Source organism: Vombatus ursinus, unplaced genomic scaffold (genome assembly GCF_900497805.2).
Source record: "Vombatus ursinus unplaced genomic scaffold, bare-nosed wombat genome assembly UNPS02009205.1, whole genome shotgun sequence".
NCBI classification, from domain to species: Eukaryota; Metazoa; Chordata; class Mammalia; order Diprotodontia; family Vombatidae; genus Vombatus; species Vombatus ursinus.
This window is the reverse complement of record NW_020948983.1, coordinates 48,295,011-48,314,874: the sequence shown is the minus strand read 5'-3', so window position 1 is coordinate 48,314,874 and position 19,864 is coordinate 48,295,011. Positions and strand designations below refer to the sequence as shown.

At 38.6% G+C, this 19,864-nt stretch overlaps 1 protein-coding gene across 1 annotated transcript in view; it reads left to right on the top strand.

The window, feature by feature from the left end:
* Positions 1–899: 899 nt before the first annotated feature.
* OTUD7A (OTU deubiquitinase 7A) overlaps positions 900–19,864 on the top strand; it is a 414,798-nt gene continuing 395,833 nt past the window's right edge. The window contains exon 1 of the mRNA XM_027851792.1: positions 900–1,128. The gene's annotated coding sequence lies outside the window, so the exon portion shown is untranslated. The remainder of the gene's footprint in view (positions 1,129–19,864) is intronic.

Below are 19,864 nucleotides of genomic sequence, written 5' to 3'. Positions count from 1 at the left end.
AGAAGAGGCATCGTCTGAAAAGAGTGGAGTGAAAAAACAGTTGGGAGACAGATAAGTTAATATGGAAAGAAAGATAAGGAAACTGCGTTAGGAGGCAAGAGAACCAGCTGTCAGGTTAGACTGACATCAACGGGAGAGGGTGTTAGGGGAGTAGAGAGAGGAAAATGTCAGAGATGATAGTAATGTAGTGGCGAGAGAAGTAAAAGCAACGTGAGAAGCAGAAAGCCAAAAAAAAAAAAAAAAGTATTAAGAAGGATAGAGGGTGCGCTTGAGCCAAAGCTTTTGCCCTTTGACAGCCCTCTTATTCATTTTTGTTTTTTAAAATTCTTTCTCCAGCAGAAAATAAGTTGCAATTAGTTGGCTCTGCCGTTCCCTCTCATCACCACACTCTCCCTTCAGGAATGATCCTGGCCCGGGCGTTAGGTGTGGCCAAGTGTCCCCTTGGCCCAGCACTGGCTCCGGCTCCGAGGCCACCCCTCCTGGCTTCCCTCCCTCCTGGCGGGATGACAGCGGGGGAGCCACCACGGCCAGGCACATCTTTGGAGCACAAGTAGTCTGGAGCGGGGCTCAGCTCGGAGGCAGCAGGTTGTCATCGAGCCTTCCGCAGGAGAGGAGGAAGGCATTGGGTGGGTGGGCCTTGCAGCCCTGTGACGTCAGGGACAGGAGGTGGAGAGGATGGAGAAGGAGGAGGGGAAGAAGGAGGAGGAGGAGGAGGCAGCGGCCACTTCTTGCTGAGAGGCTTCTGCAGGGTAAAGAGAAGGGAGAAGAGGGGGGTGTGTTGGGGTTAGGGCGGGGGGGAGGGAGGGAGTTTGCAGCCAGGTGACGTCAGGGACAGGGGGAGGGGTATCTCTCCGAAGCTTCTGCAGGGTGAGTGTAGGAGAGAGAAGCAGCTGCTCCTCCAGGCAACGGGGAGAGAAGGAGGAGGAGAAGGAGAAGGAGGTGGAGGAGGAGGAGAAGGACTAGAAGGAGGAGGATCCCGGTGACTGAGAGCGGCAGCTGGGAAAGGGGGAGAGAGAGAGAGAGAGAAGGAGGGGGGAAACCAAACCAGCTGATTTGATTTCCTTTTAGTTTAAAGCAAAAGAAAATGGAAGTCGGTTAATAAAGGATTGGAGCAGGCGTAGAGAGCAGGTAAGAAACTGGCTGATCTTCTTCGCGTTGCTGGGGCCAGTCTATGGCGCCAGGCAGGTCACCGGGTTCTGTGGGTGTCACTGCAGCGGAGAGAGGATGGGACAGGTGCGCTGCTGCTAATCCGAAATCATCGCCAGTGTGCAGTCCCCCCAGCGCGGTGCAGGCAGAGACAGGCGGCAGCGGTGGCAGCGGGAGCGCTCAATGTCCTTTCCTCCTACCGTGGGGTGGAAAGGAGGGGAGAGTGGGAGACCGCCCCCCTCCCCCAACCTCCCATGCACGCCTGGGTCCACTTACTGAAAGAGAAGTTAGAGCTCGCACTCGACCGGGAGGGTGAGGAAAAGGTTAAAGGTGGGGGGGGTTAGGGGTTGACTTCTGGAGTGTCCCCTTTTTTCCACTGGCTAAATGCAGTAGTAACCCTCTCAGTCTCTTTGCACATATATGAGATGCCCATGTCATGGACTTCCCTCACCCCCGTTCAATAATGAGATTCGGAGAGGATTCTGCATTGCAGGATCTCACACCGAATTCATTATTGTTTTGCTGCTGCTGCTGCTGCTGCTGCTACTGTAGCAATTTAAGGGGTCCAGTTGGGACATATGTGTATATCTCTGCTCATGCAGGGAGCTGATGGGTTGGCAGGTATTAGAACCATCTTTGTGTAATATTAGACATGAGCTGCCTAGCCAGGAGGCAAACTCAGGAATTTGTTCCTTTATTCCGCTTGTTTCCTACCTCCCTTCCTTCTACCCTCATCCAGATTAGCATGTGATTCCAGAAAGGACCTAGATAAATAAATGTTTGATTTAGATATTAAACCTCTATGTAGTAAATTCTTTATTCCCTTAGTGACCCTTATAATTTTCTTTAACATGCTGTATTACCAGTGATCAATGTCTTTCAGTATTTCTTTATAATGGAAAAACACTTTAGGTCTAAGCTTTTAGGAGACTCATTAACTTGGAGCATAGAATGTCACAGGCAATATGCCACAGTAACTGAACATGAACAGTTCATTTTTCTCTGGTTTGGTCCAAATGGAATCCGTGCAATTAGAGAAATTTCTTACCCGTGTACCTAGAGGCCTTCTCTAGTGTCTCTTCACTGGAGGGGAAGAAATCACATCTGCTGTGCCTTAAATGCCCCTTTAAATTTGGGAAATGTCAATGATGTCATCATTAACAGAAACTTTCCTTCACTATGCACAGCCCTTTGAATCTACTCCACCTCTAGACATAGCTGTGGAAGTCTCATAACGCCTTTTTTCCCCCATAATGCCTTTTATGTATCAGAAACCAAAGCATTGCATTTTCAACTTTGTTGATTTGACCTCCAACAACTATGACAGACAAGTGAAAAATGAGTGCTTTTGGGGAAATGGGAGTGGAGGAATTGACTAATAAGCCATCCAAATAGTTCTGCATGGAAACTAGTTAGATCCTTATCACCTTTGTCTACGCTTCACAGTGGAAAAAAGCTTTGCAGACACATGTACACAAAACCCAGACTCTCTCTCATCTGGCTATTCACCATTTAAAAAAAAGTAAATTAAGATGTTGGCTAAGACTGAATAGTTTGGAAAAAATGGTGACAAATTTCATATAGTTGCCTGTATTAGTAGGAAAGTAGTGTGACATCAATGAAATCTATAGTGGTAGATTGTTGTATCAAAACCAACATGACTTCACTCTTTAGGGGTTGGAAGCCCCAGCACTTCAGGGATGATCAAGTGTGAAGACTCCTCATTGATCAAAAGAATAGTTTTTGCTCACTCCTTCCTTCTTTTAACTTCTCCTTCTGTCCAGTTTTCCTTGGTTTCTTAAGACCTAAAGAGAAATAAGAGGCCACAGTGGTTGTTGACAATTCCAAGTTCTCTAGGAATCATTTCCCAAACGTATGAGCAACATGTTGCAGATAATAATCTTCTTTGTGATAGTGCCTTTATGGGAACAGAGGTAAGAGAATTCCCAGGCAATTTTTGGATAATGACTTTAATGCCTTACAAACAAAGGATATTCAATAGGGGCAGAAGTATTGCTGTATTCATGCTTACTAATGAATGAAAATTCATAATTGATTGCAAGGAGCGTACCTTGAATTGTTACTGTAATCATGCTGAAGTGGTCAGGAACTTATCAACTTCATGTCACATGTAATTTTTTTTTTTAGTAGGACCTAGACTGGAAAGTAAGTTTGCAAAAGCCCAGCATAGTAACATTTTCCCTCTGCTTCTCTGGTTTTCAGGATAGTAATAATTAAAAGTCTTTATTTTTGGGTGTTTAATTTGTAGCGACTTGTTTCAGTCCAGTTTCTGGGGAGTCAGTGTTCTTATTATGAGAGTGTCATCGAAGTTGAAAAAAAGTTGAAGATGGGAATATCTTGGAAACCAAGCTGTTTCCTGAGAGTTGGTTGAACCCTTCTGTATCTGAACGTTGAGGCTCCTTACTGGTCATTGAGGCCAGTCCACAGAGCTGGGGATATTCCTAGTGCTCATTTCACTCAATTCAGTAGTTCAAGCATGAAAAAGAGGGAGGTTTTACGGTGAATGAGCTGGCTGAAAACTTGCTACATCTAGTTGATTTAGCACAGAGGTGATTTAATCTCTTCTAAAGTCTCATTTGTGTGCTGCATGGAGATGGTGCTGGAGGCTTCACCCTCTGCCATGTTCTATGAAGCTGGAGAAGTTTCTAGAATAGATCAGGTCGGAGGCTTCGCCTCGCTAAGTATCAAGAGGCTCATTTCTAGAAGGCTGGCTATTAAGTACTGAGTGCATTTTGGCCATGGCAATTGATGAAATAGTCCATCAAGATAAAAGAGGATGGAGAATGTAGCTGGAGAATCTTAGAAGTCATTGAGACCATTCCCTTCATTTTACAGTTGAGGAACTGAGACCCATCCAGGTTTAGTGACTTGCCTAGGCTAGAGCAAAATAGTAAGGCACAAATAGTAAATGCCAGAGCCAGGATTTGAATACAGGCCCTTTGATTTGAAATACAGTGTTCTTTGACACTATGAGAAAATGCCTCTAGGTTCCAGTCTGAACTGATGGAGGGAGTATTCCTAAATGGATGAAATCATAGATCCCTAGAAATATTGAAGTAAGGTATATGAATGCCATCACTACCTTAATAGATACTGAAGAAAATGTCAGATTTTCATTTGTTGGGATATTTATTTAACATATTTGTTAAAGTGATAATACTTCATATAGCTTTTTAAAAACCACTTTAGTCCTTTAAGTAAAAAAAATAGTTGTTTCAGGTGCTTCTTAAAAACTTGGGTCAGCTAATATTAATTTTTAAAATTAAATTAATTTTTAAATTTTTTCTTATTTTTTTTGTCAAAATCTGTTTCCAGCCTTCCCACTTCATTATTTAAAACAAGTAGTGTTTTACTTTTGGGAAGGTAAATTTGACCCGAACTTTCATTTATTTGTTTATTTTTGCCTCCTTTGGGCTCTAAGATCCTTGTCATGGGTCTCTATAGACCTACTGAATAAAGTGAGTCAGTTCCTAGAGTGCCAGCAGGGGGAGTGCTGAACTTGGTTTGGTGAAGGCTTTGACCAAACTACTCTTAAAGGAAAACTCGAAGAATTGTATTGAAGAGGAGGTCTGGGGTGTGGAGCTGGAAAACTACTTGGCCCTTGATGGAAGAGTGCTGTGTTGCTTAGTATACTTTTAGAGTCCTAAAATTCAGTTCTAATATTGAACTCGGGCTGCAAAGGTGGAGAAGGGGAAGGAGACAGACATGAAGAGGCTTCCATGGAAGTGACCCAAATGTGGAATCTCCTTTTTAGATTGTATCTACAGGCTGCCAAAATACTTGGTTGCAAAGTTTGTGTGCTGTTTTGTGTGTGTGTGTGTGTGTGTGTATGTGTGTATTGAAGAGAATCAGATGTTTGACAACAGAGGCCCAATGACCAGTGGAAGAATGGCGAGTGTAAACACACACACACACACACACATATACACATACACACACACGAACACACACACACATTGGATGTTTTAACTGCATTGGCTAGATGTTTTGGCAACTTAACAGTTCCAGTCTCATAGAAAGGGCCACTCTGCCCATTCTTACTGTGGTTGTTGGCCCTGCTGTGTTTATGTAAAGGAAAGTCAAACATTTAGCCTTTAAAACTTTACCCCCTTAGAAAACGAAGAGGGTAGAAAAAAAAGGCAATTGTGTTCTTTAGTTAAATGTAGTTAATCTGACTTTCAGTATGTGCCAGTTTATTTAACAGCATGTTCCCATGTGTGGCATTAGGCAAGAAAAAGGCCTTTTTCTTGCAGTAGCTGAGCTTAGACAGTAAGAAGTATGGCACAGTAGGGTTGCTTGCTTACATTTCATAGAAGCAAATAAGATGGTAAAACATTTCTATGTTTCTTAGAATGGTTATTAGAATCTTGCTATGCTAAGAAGAGGTGCTACTGTTTACTGGAAATGATTTGAACAGTTGGTTAAAGAATTAAAAAAAAACTGCCTTAAATCCTCTTCTTCCCAATTCCTTGTGCACCTCACAGTAGCCAAGGCACAAATGGGAAAGAGTCTTTATAACAAAATTAGAGAAATCACATTTACACACATACATATAGTATCTGGATAATTTTAATGTTTTTCTTACCAAAACTTTAACTTTTAAAATCCATATAGATACATACATACATATAGCATTTATTTCTATATATTTATATCTACAAGACTATCTGTGTAAAATCTCTTAAAATCTTGTGCACTATCTTCCACTTAACCAAGTGCCTTTTGATACATACTTTGGAAAGTAGTGTTATGGGGATGAGGAACATGTGGCTTTAAGGACTCTTGGAAGCTGTACTTCCCAGTAAAAGTATCAACAGAGCTATCACTTTGAGAAGTATATAGGAAATAAAAGTGACAAAAATTTGAATGGAAGTAAATGCTACAGTAATAAATAAATGCTTTAGTACCATTTTGTAATAGACTTTACTTAAAAACTTTTGGTAAATTTTAAAATTTAATTGTGAAACATTTGGTTGTCATTCCTATGATTAAGTTTGGGCTTTTCAATACCAAAGGCCATAGATAGAACTTCACTGGAGCTTAGAGGCCATCTGGTCCAGCCACCTCAAATTATAGTAAACTAAGACTCAGAGAGGTTATGACTTGCCCAAGGTCATGTAGCTAGTGTTAGAGATGAGATCTTCTGATTCCAGAGTCAAGCAAAGATAGATGGATTTTTTGATTTTAACTTTATAGAACTTCCATAGAAATTATATAGAATCTGGACCCATATTCCCATATTCATTTCTGAACATAATTTAATCCAAAAAGCTTTTATTAAGTACCTACGTGTCAGAAACTGTAGTGGGGGAGCAAAAACAAAAATGAGACCGTTGCTATCCTTAACAAACTTACATCTTATTTAAGGGAAATAATATGTAACAGACACACAATAAATACATGGTAATTTGCAGGAGTGGTGCTAACAGCTGGGACAATTAGTATACACTTCATGTTGAAGGTGGCTTTTCAGCTGGGCTCTGAAGGAAGTGAAGGATTGATTCTAAGAGGTGGTGATGAGTAGGCAGTGTATCTGGGAATGAGGTCAGCCTGTGCAAAGATGAGGAGATGGGAGGGGGAAATGGAATATGGTGGGTGAGGATACTAAGTAAGGCTCCTTTGCCTAGACTGAAGACTGTTTTGAATGGTAGTAATGAATAGTAAATTTGGAAAGGCCCTGCCTTCAAGGGGCTTAAATTTCACTAGGAGATATGATGCATAAAGAGGAGATAATCTGAGCAAGGAGAGAGTGCTAAAAGCTAGAGGGGTCAAGAAAGGCCTCCCTTGGACTATATGATCTTAGATTTGGAGCTGGAAGGGACCCTGGAGCCTACCTCACTCAACTCCCTCCTTTTCCACAGAAGGAAACCAGGACTGACAACTGAGTCTTTAAGGCAGCAAGGCATTCTAAGGAAGGTAGTGAGTAAGAAGTGCATTTCAGACATGGGGGATTCCAAACCTGTTCTCTCACTGAGGTGGGAGATGGAATGCTGAGTTTGGGAAAAGGTTTAATAGCCTAGTGAGGTTGTAATGTAGAGTGCTTGAATGTAAAATAAGTCTGAAAATATGGTCTAGAGTCAGATTGAGGAGGGCTTTGAATGCAAAACTGAAGAGTTTTTATTTTCTCTTAGGTTCATTGAGAAGGCACTGCAGATTCCTGAATAGGAGAGTGATGGGGGCAGACCTGGAGTTTATTTAGGAAAGTTATATTGGCAGCTGAATGACAGAGAGATTGGAGAGGGAAGAGGCTGAAAACAGAGACACCAATTAAAAAACAATTGCAGTAATCTCCAGGGACAGATAAGGGTCTAAATTTGGTTGGTGTTTGTGTAAATGGGAGAGAAAGAGAAGGATGTAAGAGATGGTGAGGAAGTTGAGTGGATGAGAGTTGAAAACTGACTGGTTATGAGGGTTGGGGTAGAGGGAAGAGTCAAGGGTCGATGTAGTTTTAAAGATCGTGTTGGTAAGAATGAATTCATTCCTCTTAGCTACAGAGCTGATTGCAGGATCTCAGATTCATAGAGGGAAAGAGACCTCAGTCCAGAAAAGCTTCAACCTTGAAACTACCAGCACCAAGGCCAAGTCTTCAGTTGTGAGAGCTGCTGGAACTGATGCCCCACTCCTGCAGAATGCTGGGAGAGGCCTTTGTTGTTGTTCAGTTGTGTCTGACTCTTTGTGACCCCATTTGAGATTTTCTTGGCAAAGATGCTAGAGTGTTTTGGCATTTCTTTCTGCAGCTCATTTTATAGATGAGGAAACTTAGGCAAATAGAGTTAAATGACTTGGCCAGGGTCACCCAGCTAGTTAGTATCTGAGACCAAATTTGAACTTAGGAAAATGGGTCTTCCTGACTCCAGACCTGGTGCTTTATTCTCTGCTCCACCTAACTGTTCCTGGTAGGTAGGTTGTCTTAAAGCCACTTAAAGTGATAGAGCTGACTGCTTTGCACATCATGGTCTTGAGTTGAGGAGGCCAAGGGCAAAATGAGCGTTAGTAGGTCTCATTGGAGGAGTAAAAAGGGAGAAATTGCTTGGTAGGTAGTTGTCATTCATTTCTAAGGCATAAGGTAGAAAGTATAAGAAAATATAATATATCCTCCCCACCCTAACCCCCACCCCCTAGATGCTTTACAGCAGGGATTTTTTTCTTTTCTTTTTTTATTTCCTTCCCTTCCTTTCTCTTCCCTTCCCTTTCCTTTCCTTCCTTTCTTCCTTCCTTCCTTCCTTTCCTTTCCTTTGCATCTCTACCACCTGACATGTATTAGATGAACAATAAATGCTTTACAAAATGTGAAAATGTACAGATGATTGTCCTTTTTAATAAAGTTGTAAAGGGTGAGACTGATCATCCTATTGTTTATCTGTGAAGTCTTTTACTACCTATGATTCATTTTTTTTGAAAGAAGAGTGAGGTCTGCACATTTGAATTGTTATATCTAAATCAGTACCAGCATGGTGTGGTAGAAGTAATACTTAACTCAGATGTGGATGATCTCTGAATTCTAAGCTTGAATGCCACTAACTAGCTGTGGGAACTTGGACTAATTATTTAGTAGCCTTCCTGCCTCAATTTCCTCATTTGCAGAATTAGTGGGGGAGGACTAGGTATTCCTTCAAGTTCTTTCCAGTTCCAGTCTTCTTTGAGTTCATGAGATGAGCTATGCTGCAGCAAGAACTCATTTACATAAAGCTTCAAATCCTCCTCAAAGTAGACCTTGAACATGTCTCTTTGGGCACAAGCAGATACATAGAAAATAAACACATTCCCTATTGACTGTGAAATATTTTGAGTTTGACTTTCCTAGGATATGCCAAATGTCTCAGCATAATTTATTGCCATGCATTCTTATTGTAAACATGGAATGTTTATGAGCAAACTTAAGGAGACTTAATTAGAATAATAACAATAGTTAAAATTGATATAGTGCTTTAAAACTTGCAAAACACTTTCCATGAAGTAATCACATTTGACTTTTGTAGACTATTTGTAAAATATAGCCTGAATCTGTGATTTCATTGGTGAAGAAATCCCACACTGAGCAAACTTACTATGCCAATGCAGACCCGAAACTCTTTTGCAATATATAAAGTCATGGAATATAAATATGCCTTATAAAATGTATAGATTTATTTTAAAAATTGAATTCCATTTCAGTTGACTGATGAACCCCAATTTGTTTTTTTTCAGTGGGTTTCCTTTATCAAAGAGCATTTCAGGTTTATATAACACATTTTTGTAGGATTTTTCTAATGTGCGCTTTACACGTTCACATATAAAATTTCCTGTACTTCCTTGTGTCTGTCTTCCTGAATTACTTTATAAAAATTCATCTATGTAATTTAGTTTGTTTCACTCTTGTTTGAATCATGGTTCTGTTCTTTACAGGCAATGCCACTGTAGCTTTCTGAGTCTCAGTTTCTCTATTTTTAATAAAAGACTTGAACTAGATGATCAGGACAATCCCATCTCTAAGATTCTATGAGCCTTAGAAGATGTTACTCAATATCTTCTACGATGATTAATTTTGTCTTGAGAATCTTTTGAGAATTTCATGATGCCCATTGAGATAATTGGAAACACTCTGGGGTGCTTCAACTTCAGACCTGGGGATCAGTTTTGTATCACTTAATGTTTAGTCCATTCAATTTTCTCTGTTTCAATTTTTCCATCAATTTGTCTGCCTGCTTATATTGATGAGTTTTAAAGCCCCAACCTCTATTTGGAACCATTTATCCTTTGAGTTAATTTAAGTACTTTCTCAATAAATACTTGTTGGTTACTTTTTCTTTGAGGTCTTCTTGTGGCTTCTTAGATTTAGAACTTCAATAGAGATGTTAATTCTATGACTGTAACATGGTAGCAACAACAGTAATAATGTAAATGGGAAGTGAGTAATCCTGTAAGCTCCTTGAGGGTCAACTGTCACATATTCCTTATGTATTTCTCAAAGAGCTTAGCATGGTGTTAGGAAACCAGTAGGCATTCAGTAGATAACTTGTTGAATTAAAGGGATTATTATGCGTTGGTTTTTTTTTGTTTTATTGTTTCTTTTGTTTGTATTCTGTTTTTTGTTTTGCTTCTTTTTTGTCTTGGTTGTAGGAGTAATACTTTTATAGGAAACTTAGGGACAAACTAAAGAAAGAATTAAATATAGAACCCCTGTCAAAAATGGTAGAATATGGGAATATAGGTGCAGAATGAGATCATATGTTTTCAGACATGACCATGTGTTCATTTCTTTTGCATAACTATAGTTATTTGTTACAAGGGAGAGCTTCTGTCTCTGGGGGTGAAGGAGAGATAGTGGGTAGTGATAGTGAAACAAAAAAAAAAGAAAAGAATTTCAGTGAAACATTAAAAAATACAGAGAAGTGAACAGACAGAAGGGAGCAGAGACAAGGAAGGCAGTTTTGCTACTATTGTGTTAAATTTTATATGCACATTAATAAAAGTGCTCACAGGTTCATGTACAACCCTCTTTTCTGTTCCTTGTACATTGAATTGTCCATGTTTGTTAAATTCATGTTAAGAAAGACTTTTTAAAAGAATAGTAAAATGAAAAGAAACATTCATAGAGAAGAAAAATAAAATTTGCTTTTATCTTTTTCTATCAATTCCTTAAGAAATTTAATAATGAGCTTTAACCTTTAACCCTTCTTTTAGGATATAGATTCATGTAAACTTATATAGGGGGAAACATTCTCCCTTTTCATGTATGAGTTAGTTAGACTATAGGGAAAAGTAAGAATACTAGATTTTATCCCACCCCCATTTTGAGAGAGAGCACTATTAGGACAACTTTACTTCCAGAACATGGAGGCAGCTGAATGGTGAGGTGTGGACCTGTTGTCAGGAAGATTCCTTGTCGTGAGTTCAAATCTGGTCTCAGACATTTACTCACTATGTGACCCTGGACAAATCATTCATCCTTATTTTCCTCAATTTTCTCATCTGTAAAATGAGCTGGAGAAGGAAATGGCAAACTATTCCAGTATCTTTGCCAAGAAAACACCAAATGGGGACATGGAGAGTCAGACACAACTGAACAACAACAGCTTCTGGATACTATAGGAGGGGGAAGGAGGGAACAAACATTTATTAAACACCTACTATGTGCCAAGCATGTGCTAAATGTACATTCCATCCTTATAACAACTTTGTTATAAGTAAGTGCTATTATTATCTACATTTTACAGTTGAGGAAACTGAGGCAGAGAGATATTAAGTGATTTGTCCAAGGTCACACAGCTTGTGAGTATCTGAGACTGGATTCAAACTCAAGTCTTCTTAACTTCAGGCCCAACATTCTATCCACTGTGCCCCCTATGGCTGTATGTACTCTCAAGTATTCTTCTGGCATCTGTCTATGTCTTTTCCAAGTCTCCAGTACTGATAAGATATTCACCAAGAAATTGTTATGACATGTCCAATACTGTTCTGAGATATCCCCTGAAAATGAAAGGCAGGGTTAACTCAGGGAAAGCTCTCCTTTCCCTTGCATGGAAGAGATACAGAAAAGTGATAGAAATGGATCACTCCCCTTCTATAATTCAAAAATACATGTTGTTCAACGTGACACAGAAATAGGGATTGAGCAGACTATTCATTAGTCACATTTACAGTTTATTAAATTGTGTTTGAAAGTTCTTTGGTGAATCTGTTTAACATATACAAGTTGATTATTGTAGGCACAAATTGAAATACTGAATTAGATCTTTTTGAAAAATGTAGCCTGAAATTTGTGTTGTAATGAGTTAGCATATTACTTGTTAGAAAAGGCTATTAGACATTCTACAGATGCTAATCATTAAAGGACTTACAAAATTTTCTTGGATGCTTTAAATTTATTTGATTATTTTAAAGCATTTGGGGCTTCAACTTATCAATTACATCATTTTTTGTCAACTATGCAAAGTTCATGCATCTTCCTTCATATATAAATTAATTAAATTTATTTTGAGTTTAAATAGGTTTTCCAAGGTCTGTTATTGATATTCTGTTATTCCTGTAAAGAAAAGTGGCAAGCAATGTCTTTTGAAGTACAGTATCAAAAAAATGGTCTGGTGGTTTAGGGTACAAAATGGAAGAAGTAATCTTGGGTGAGGGAAAGTTCTTTCAGGCTGCTTGGTGACTCATTATATAGCAATTCTGAAATGAAGTTTGTTTATTTTTTCCCCACTTTGGCAAATATGCTTAGCATTTAGAATTTATTAGTATAAGATCAGTGTATTCTATTTTAAAAGTTTGATGAACTTGTGCGGCCTTGATTAAAACTTGGAAAATATTCAATATGCCATAGCATAGCGTCAGCTTAGAGTTACAAATGAAGAATAAACATTTTTTTTTTTTTGCATAGAGCCAGGGTACCTATTTTGATATTAATTTTTATTTTGTTCAGACATGACTTTATGCTTTTCTACTCCTGTTCTTTCAGGCTCAAAGGCAATTTCTGGTAGTCTGCATTTCACGGAGTAGTTATAAATATTGACTCAATCAAGGAAGTATCCATCATTCCTCTGAAGAGAACAACTTTTTATTACTTGCATTTCTTGTTTTTTCTTTTTATCTTTCACCAACTTCTAGGGCTGAAATAAATATTAAATTTCAATAGTGAGTTAGTATAGTATGCAATATTCTTAGTTGTCTTAGGGAAATGAGATATAACATGATTTTTTTTCTCTTTCTGGGATTGTTCAACTATTATATTGTGAAAGTTCAAGGTTGTGCAGGTTTAGATTGTTAAATTTCTCTGAGTCTCTGAAATATGATACATTCTATGTACTATGAGTCTGAAATGTTTCAACATTTAAACCAATGGATCAGCAGTTCTGTGGATTCTCTTGTTTTTTGACTCTGTTATGGCTGAGACAATAGCAGATGACTTAGCAATTGACTCATACCATAACTTAAGTTAAAATTGTGTGAATTATTCAAAGAAAAGTTAAGTAATTATTATTATTATTATTTTTTTGCTTTGGCAATTGGGGTTAAGTGACTTGCCCAGGGTCACACAGCTAGTTAAGTGTCAAGTGTCTGAGGCCAGATTTGAACTCAGGTCATAATTATTTTTATATAAGTTTAATGGGACTAATGCATTTAAAAAGCAAAATGACAATTTCTTATGTATGATTTCATCCATTCTAGCCTATAGGTTCTTTGGGTAAAAAACACTCATTTATCAATAGAAACTTTAGCTGTGTTCTCTGGGAGAATACCAATATTGTGGAGAAGATAAGTAAAGGTCACATTCGTGACATTTGATCACCCTCAAGGAAGGAAAAATTTCCTTAGAGGAGAGGTAAAAATTAATGAGAGGATGAGATCAACAGTAAATCATCAAATATGTTAAACCCCTTTTCTGAATAGTCATAGGAAATCTTTTGTTTGGCTTTTAAAGCCCTTCATATCCTGGCCTTTCCCATCTTTCCAGTCTTTTATACCTAACTCCCCTCCTCATCTCTGATCCAGTGATGTTGGCTTTTTGGATGCTTGTTCTTTGCACATGATAACTCTTAAGTATGAGCATTTTTACTGGCTGTCCTGAATGCTTGGAACACTCCTCCTCCTCATCCCCATCTCCTAACTCCCCTGGCTTCCTTCAACTCTCAGCTAAAATCCTACTTTCTGCAAGAAGCCTTTCCTATTCCTCCTCAATCTTAGGGTTTCCCCCTGAGATTACTTCCTAAGTGATCCTGTATATATCTTGAGTTTTTTTATTGTTTTCATGTCATCTCTCCCATTAGACTATGAACTCCTTGAGGGTAGGGGACTGTTTTTTCCACCTTTCTTTGTATCTGTAGCGTCTAACACTGTGTTCGGAAAATTGCGGTAAATGCTAGTTGAATATGTGTATTCAATAGCTTAGGTATAACATACTCAATACTAATATTTGGAAAAGGAGATATGTATATATATAATCCATATATATGTACACACACATACATATATATGTATGTGTGTACGCGTAGCCCCAGGGGAAGAATAATATAATGGATAGATAGCTATACTGAGAGCCAGGAAAATCTGGATTCAAACCTTACATGGGTATGTGACCTTGGACAAGTTATTCAACCTCTCAGTTCCTTAGGTAACTATAAATTGCGGAATAGTTTCATACCTACATTGGAGGAAAGAATTTCCTCAGTGCGAGCGCTCTATATCAGTTAAATTTTAGTTTTGGACCCAAATTACTTACACTTACACACACACACATACACACACATGCCTATACTTGCATAATGATGTTACATTTGGGGGTCTTTAATGAAGTGATATCTGTCTAGGCTGTTGTAATTTCAGTAAGATTAAGTGAGAGCAGACAACAATGCAGATGAGCATTGGCACCATAATGATGGCCAGGGAGAAGGTCAGAGCTATTTGGGGCTGCATGCCTGAGGGTTTCATGTCACCAAGAAGGAGCCAATGCTTCCCTGGACTCAGTCCTAGAAAAATGATATTAGTATTGTTTTACTCAGTTAGACATCTCAGAAATCTTTCCCACCCTTCTTTTTAAAAAGAAAAAAAAAGAGAGAGAGAATTCAGGAAAATTCAGCAAAAATGATTCCAGAAATGAAGAATTTGGCAGGAGGTAGAATATAAAGGTGTTAAGTTAAAAATAGTATGGCTAAGCAGTGACTAAACTAGGAGTATAAGAACAGCTAACAGATGTTCAAAGTAGACACTTTAGGTTGTTACCAGAAGGTGTACCTAGGGATACTGTTATAAAACTCAGCCCAAAAAGTCCTTAGGCAGAGTAGTAGGTAGATTTAAACCAGCAATCACCCAGGTACAGAATTGAAGCTCTCTACACCCCTTTTGTACAGGGTAGCTCAGCCCTGCTTGTAAATAATTAGAGTTGTATTTAGAGCTGCTTGTCTATTTTAACCAATTCATTTTAAAGATGAAGAAATAGGCTCAAAGAGTTTTAAGTGACCTTTTTAAACAAGGTCATACAAGAAGAGGTCCCAACGCTTCAACCCAGGACCTCTGGCTCCAAGTACAGTTTTCACCTACACCAGTGTGTCTACACACTATTCTAACTACACCTGGCCCACCTTCCATTTGCTCCCATATGTCTGTTTTAAGCCGAAGACTTTGTTTCATAAAGCGATATGATTCAACCAAATCTAGTTGAGGAACTACCATTATTTGTACTAGATTCAGTCATCTGGGCTATGTTGTTGAACTTATTTACTTATTTACATTGTTGGAATGGAAGCCTCACAGTTACCGACCTTTTGGAAAAAGTGTCTTTACTCTCGTTCACAGTGTTTTTGGCTTAATGATTTCAGGGCTTCTGTGTACAAAAAATAATTGCCTTTATTTAGAAAACTTTTCTGTAAACTTTGGTGAACTCATAAAAGGAGTTGCAATTTTTATATTAGATACCCAAATAAAAAATTGAGAAATGATCGCCACCCCTGAATGTGTTCAGGGAGAATGCCTGCAGCTGTTTTTGAATCCATGCTGGCTTTGCTTAAGTTCTGGTATGTTCCCACAATGTCTGTGAGAAATCATTCTTAATAATCAATTTTCAGTTGGGAGCAGGGAATAATAATAGAAATAATAATAGAAAGAATACTGGATCTACGAGTCAGGAGATATGAGTTACAATCTCAATCCTGCCATCACTCAACTGGACAAATAGATTAACCTCTCAGAGTTTCAATTTTTATCATCTATACAATGAAAAGGTCAGAGTGGAGATATTTAGTCAATCACTGATCATTTGAGTTCTTCCTGTGTGCCAGGAATTGTATCAGGGGACACAAGGATAATACAACAAAACAGTCCTTGCCCTTAGAGTGCTTATGTTCTATCTTGAGGAACAAAATGTACACCTGTAAGCAAATGCAAAATATGTGCCAAATAACAATTAGGTCTTTAAGCAGAGATTGGGGGGCTATTTGTTAGAGATGATAGAATAGATGAGCTCTCTAAGGGTATGAGTTGCCCTAAGTGACCTTTGAGATTTCAAGTGTGAAGTTAGAAGATCCTTTTCAAGCTCTGATTCTACAAATTGAAAGATGTTTCCTTATGTTTTGGCAAAGTTAGAGCAGATGTGAGATCTGATATACATCTGCTTCATTACTGTCTCATTGCCAAGTTTTGGAGGGATTATGAAGTGACAAAGGTATTAAATGTCTCTCTTACTTTCTGTACTTTTTCTCTTGAAGTGTGTTAGAATTTTAAAACTACCTCCTAGGGGATATTTGTTTAGATGCTGAAATTATGTGCTTACTATTTCTAATGTGAATATATGATATGATTTCTCTGCCTTGAGAAACTTCATGTAGGAGAAAAAATTTAGTTGTTATTTTTTTCAGAGCTAGGTTTTACTTGGCATTTAGTAATTTCTGAGTTTAGGATAGTAGAAACATAGATTCAGAGTTAGAGGGTACCACAAAGGTCATCTTGTCTTGTCCACTCTTTTCATTTTACAAAGGAAGAAATCGAGGCACACGGGTAAATAATTCCAGAGCAAGAATCCAAACCCAAAGGTACAGAATCCAAATGCAGTGTCTTCTCTCTTGTATCATGTTGTGTTTTGTTTTTAAGCAAACAAGTCTTCTGCAGCTAAGTCAGTTAATGAATATTTATCAAGCACTTATTACATGCCAGGCACTGTGCCAAGTGCTGAAGATACAAAAAGAGACAAGAGGAAGTGTCTGCCCTCGAGGAGCTCACAATCTAATGGAGGCAACAACAAGCAAACACATGTGTGCTAATAAGCTACATACAAGATAAATAGGAAATGATTAAAAGAGGGGAGGCACTAAGATTAAGAGGGGCCAGGAAAAGCTTCTTGTAGAAGATGAGGTTTTAGATGGGACTTGATGGAAATCAGGGAAGGCAGTAGGCAGAGTTGAGGAGGGGAGAGCATTTCAGTCATGCAGAGAAAATGCTAGGAACCAAGAGATGGAATGTCTTGTTGGTGGAACAGTCAGAAGACGAGGATTGAGGAATATATGACAAAGAGCAAGGTATAAGAAGACTGGAAAGATAGCTGAGTGCTAGGTTATGAAGGGCTTTGAATGTCAAATAGAGGATTTTGTATTTGATGCTGGAGGTGATGGGGAGCCATTGGAGTTTGGTGGGGGTTGTAGCATGGTTGGACCTGGGCCTTATGAAAATCACTTTGAAGACTGAATAGAGGATGGACTATAGTGGGGAGAGACTTGAGGTAGGCAGACCCACCAGCAGACTACTATAATAGTTCAGGCATAAGGTGATGAAGGCCTGCACTAGGTCAAAGAAGACAAAGGGGCTTATTCAAGATATTTTTCAAAAGTGAAATCAGCAGACCTTGACAACAGATTGTATATGGAGGGGATGAGAGAAAGTTAAGAGTAGAGAATGACTCCAAGGTTGCAAGCCTGAGTACTGGGAGGATGGTATTGCCCTCTGGAATAACAGAGGAGAAAGGAAGTAGGGAAGGTGTAGGGGGAACAGTAAGAAGTTTGATTTTGGACATGTTGAGTTTAAGATATCTATTGGAGTCCACATCCAGATGTTTGAAAGGTAGTTGGAAAAGTGAGATTGGAGGTCTGAAGAGAGATTGGGACCGGATAAGTAGATTAGAGAATTGTCAGCATAGAGATGGTAATTAAATCCATGGAGGTGATAAGATCACCAAGTGAAGGAGTATAGAGGGAGAAGAAATGAGGGCCCAGAACAGAAACCCATGGGACACCTACAATTAGAAAGAGTGATCTGGATGAAGATCCAGCAAAGGATTCTAGGACACTTGTAAAGTCTGCTTGTTCTGAGGGGAGGAGTTCGAACCCCTGGGTACAACTGGTGCCTGGAGGGGTGGGAATATATGGACACAAGGAAGAGATTTCCAGGCAAATGTAAAAGAAAAAAGCCAATAAGAGAAGGTATAGATCAGTGGTGGGGGAAGGGCTCTACCATGGGGCAGTATACCTGCAGGCTGATACCTGCAGTAATAGGCATTGTTCTGGAAGTTAGCCACAGTGGAAAAGGTGAATCCATGAAGCAAGCCCTACAAGGTAGTGGCAGAAAGCACCTAGGGGAGAGAGCCTAGAATAGATACCTTAGAAGCTTTGATTGCATGAAGAATACAGAGAAAAGAAAGAGACCAGGTAATTATAGGACTCATACAATCACCGAATAATGGTCTAGAGTAAACAGAAAGGAAGATGGGTAATGAAGAGAGTTAGATAAGTCCTTTCTGGAAAGGGGCACAAAAATGAAATTTCAAAACTAAGGAACAGGACTAGCTGAAAGGGAGGAGAAGAAAAAGGAATCTTCTTGACTATCTGAAAGAAAAAAAAGGGGGGAAATATATATAACCAGATAAAAGCAGGAAAGAAAAAGGTTCTAATAAGTAAAACCCTAAAGGCAAAGGGGTATGAAATGAGAAGAGGGGATCAGGGATAAGGGGAAGAGAGCCAGTGGGAATAGAGCCAATTTAAAAAAAAAAGATTAAAGTAAAGGAACATAATACTGTGTTTACAGCAGAAGAGGGAACCTGAAACTGAAAAGCTTCTGCATAGGCAACATTAATGCATCTAGGATAAGAAAGGAAGTGGTTGAATGGGGAAAAATTTGTATCAAATTTCTCTGATAAGGGTTTTGTATCCAAGATTATAGAAATAATTAAAAAATATATTAGATTAATAGTGATTCCCCAATAGATAAATGATTAAAAGATATGAACAAACACTTCTCAAAAGAAGAATTGCAAAGTATTCAAAATCACACGAAAAAATGTTCCAGATCACTAATAAGAGAAATGCAAATCAACACAACCTCAAGATTTTATGTCACACCTTGGAAAGTGGGAAAGATGACAAAAAAGTGGCAGCAATCAATGTTGGAGGGGTAGTGGAAAGATAGACACTAATAAATTGTTGGCGTAGCTATAAAATGGTACAACCATTTTGGAAAGCAATACGGAATTATGCAAATAAAGTGACTAAAATGTCCATATTCTTTGAACGAGGGATTCCATTACTAAACTTTTAACCAAAGGAAGCTATAGATAAGGGGAAAAATCTCTATCTACTCCAAAACATTTATAGCAACGCTTTTTAAAAAACAGTTATATGCCTTTTTATTTTTTAATTAATTTGTTTTAGTTTCCAACATTCACTTCCATAAGCTTTTGAGTTTTAAATTTTCTCCCCCTCCCTTCCTCCCTCCCAAAAATGGCATGCAATCTGATATGGGTTCTACATATACATTCCTATTAAACATTTTCACATTAGTCATGTTGTGAAGAAGAATTAGAATCAATAGGAGGAACCACAAGAAAGAAAAAAACCAACAAAACAGAAGGGGAAAAAAGAGCAAATAGTATGCTTTGATCTGCATTCAGACCCCATAGTTCTTTCTCTGGATATGGATAGCATTTTCCACCATGAGATTTTTGGAAATGTCTTAGATCCTTGCATTGCTGAGAAGAACTAAGTCTCTCAAAGTTACTTATCGCGCAACATGGCTGTTACTGTGTATAACGTTCTCCTGGTTCTGCTCACTTCACTCAGCATCAGGCCATACAAATCTTTCCAGGTTTTTTTGAAGTCCATATGGCAACACTTTTGGTGATAGTTAAGAATTGGAAACAAAGTAGATGCCCTCAAATTGTGGAATGGTTAAACCGGGGCTGGGGAACAAATTGTGCTATATGAATGTAATGGAATATTGCTGTGCCATAAGAAATTATAATATG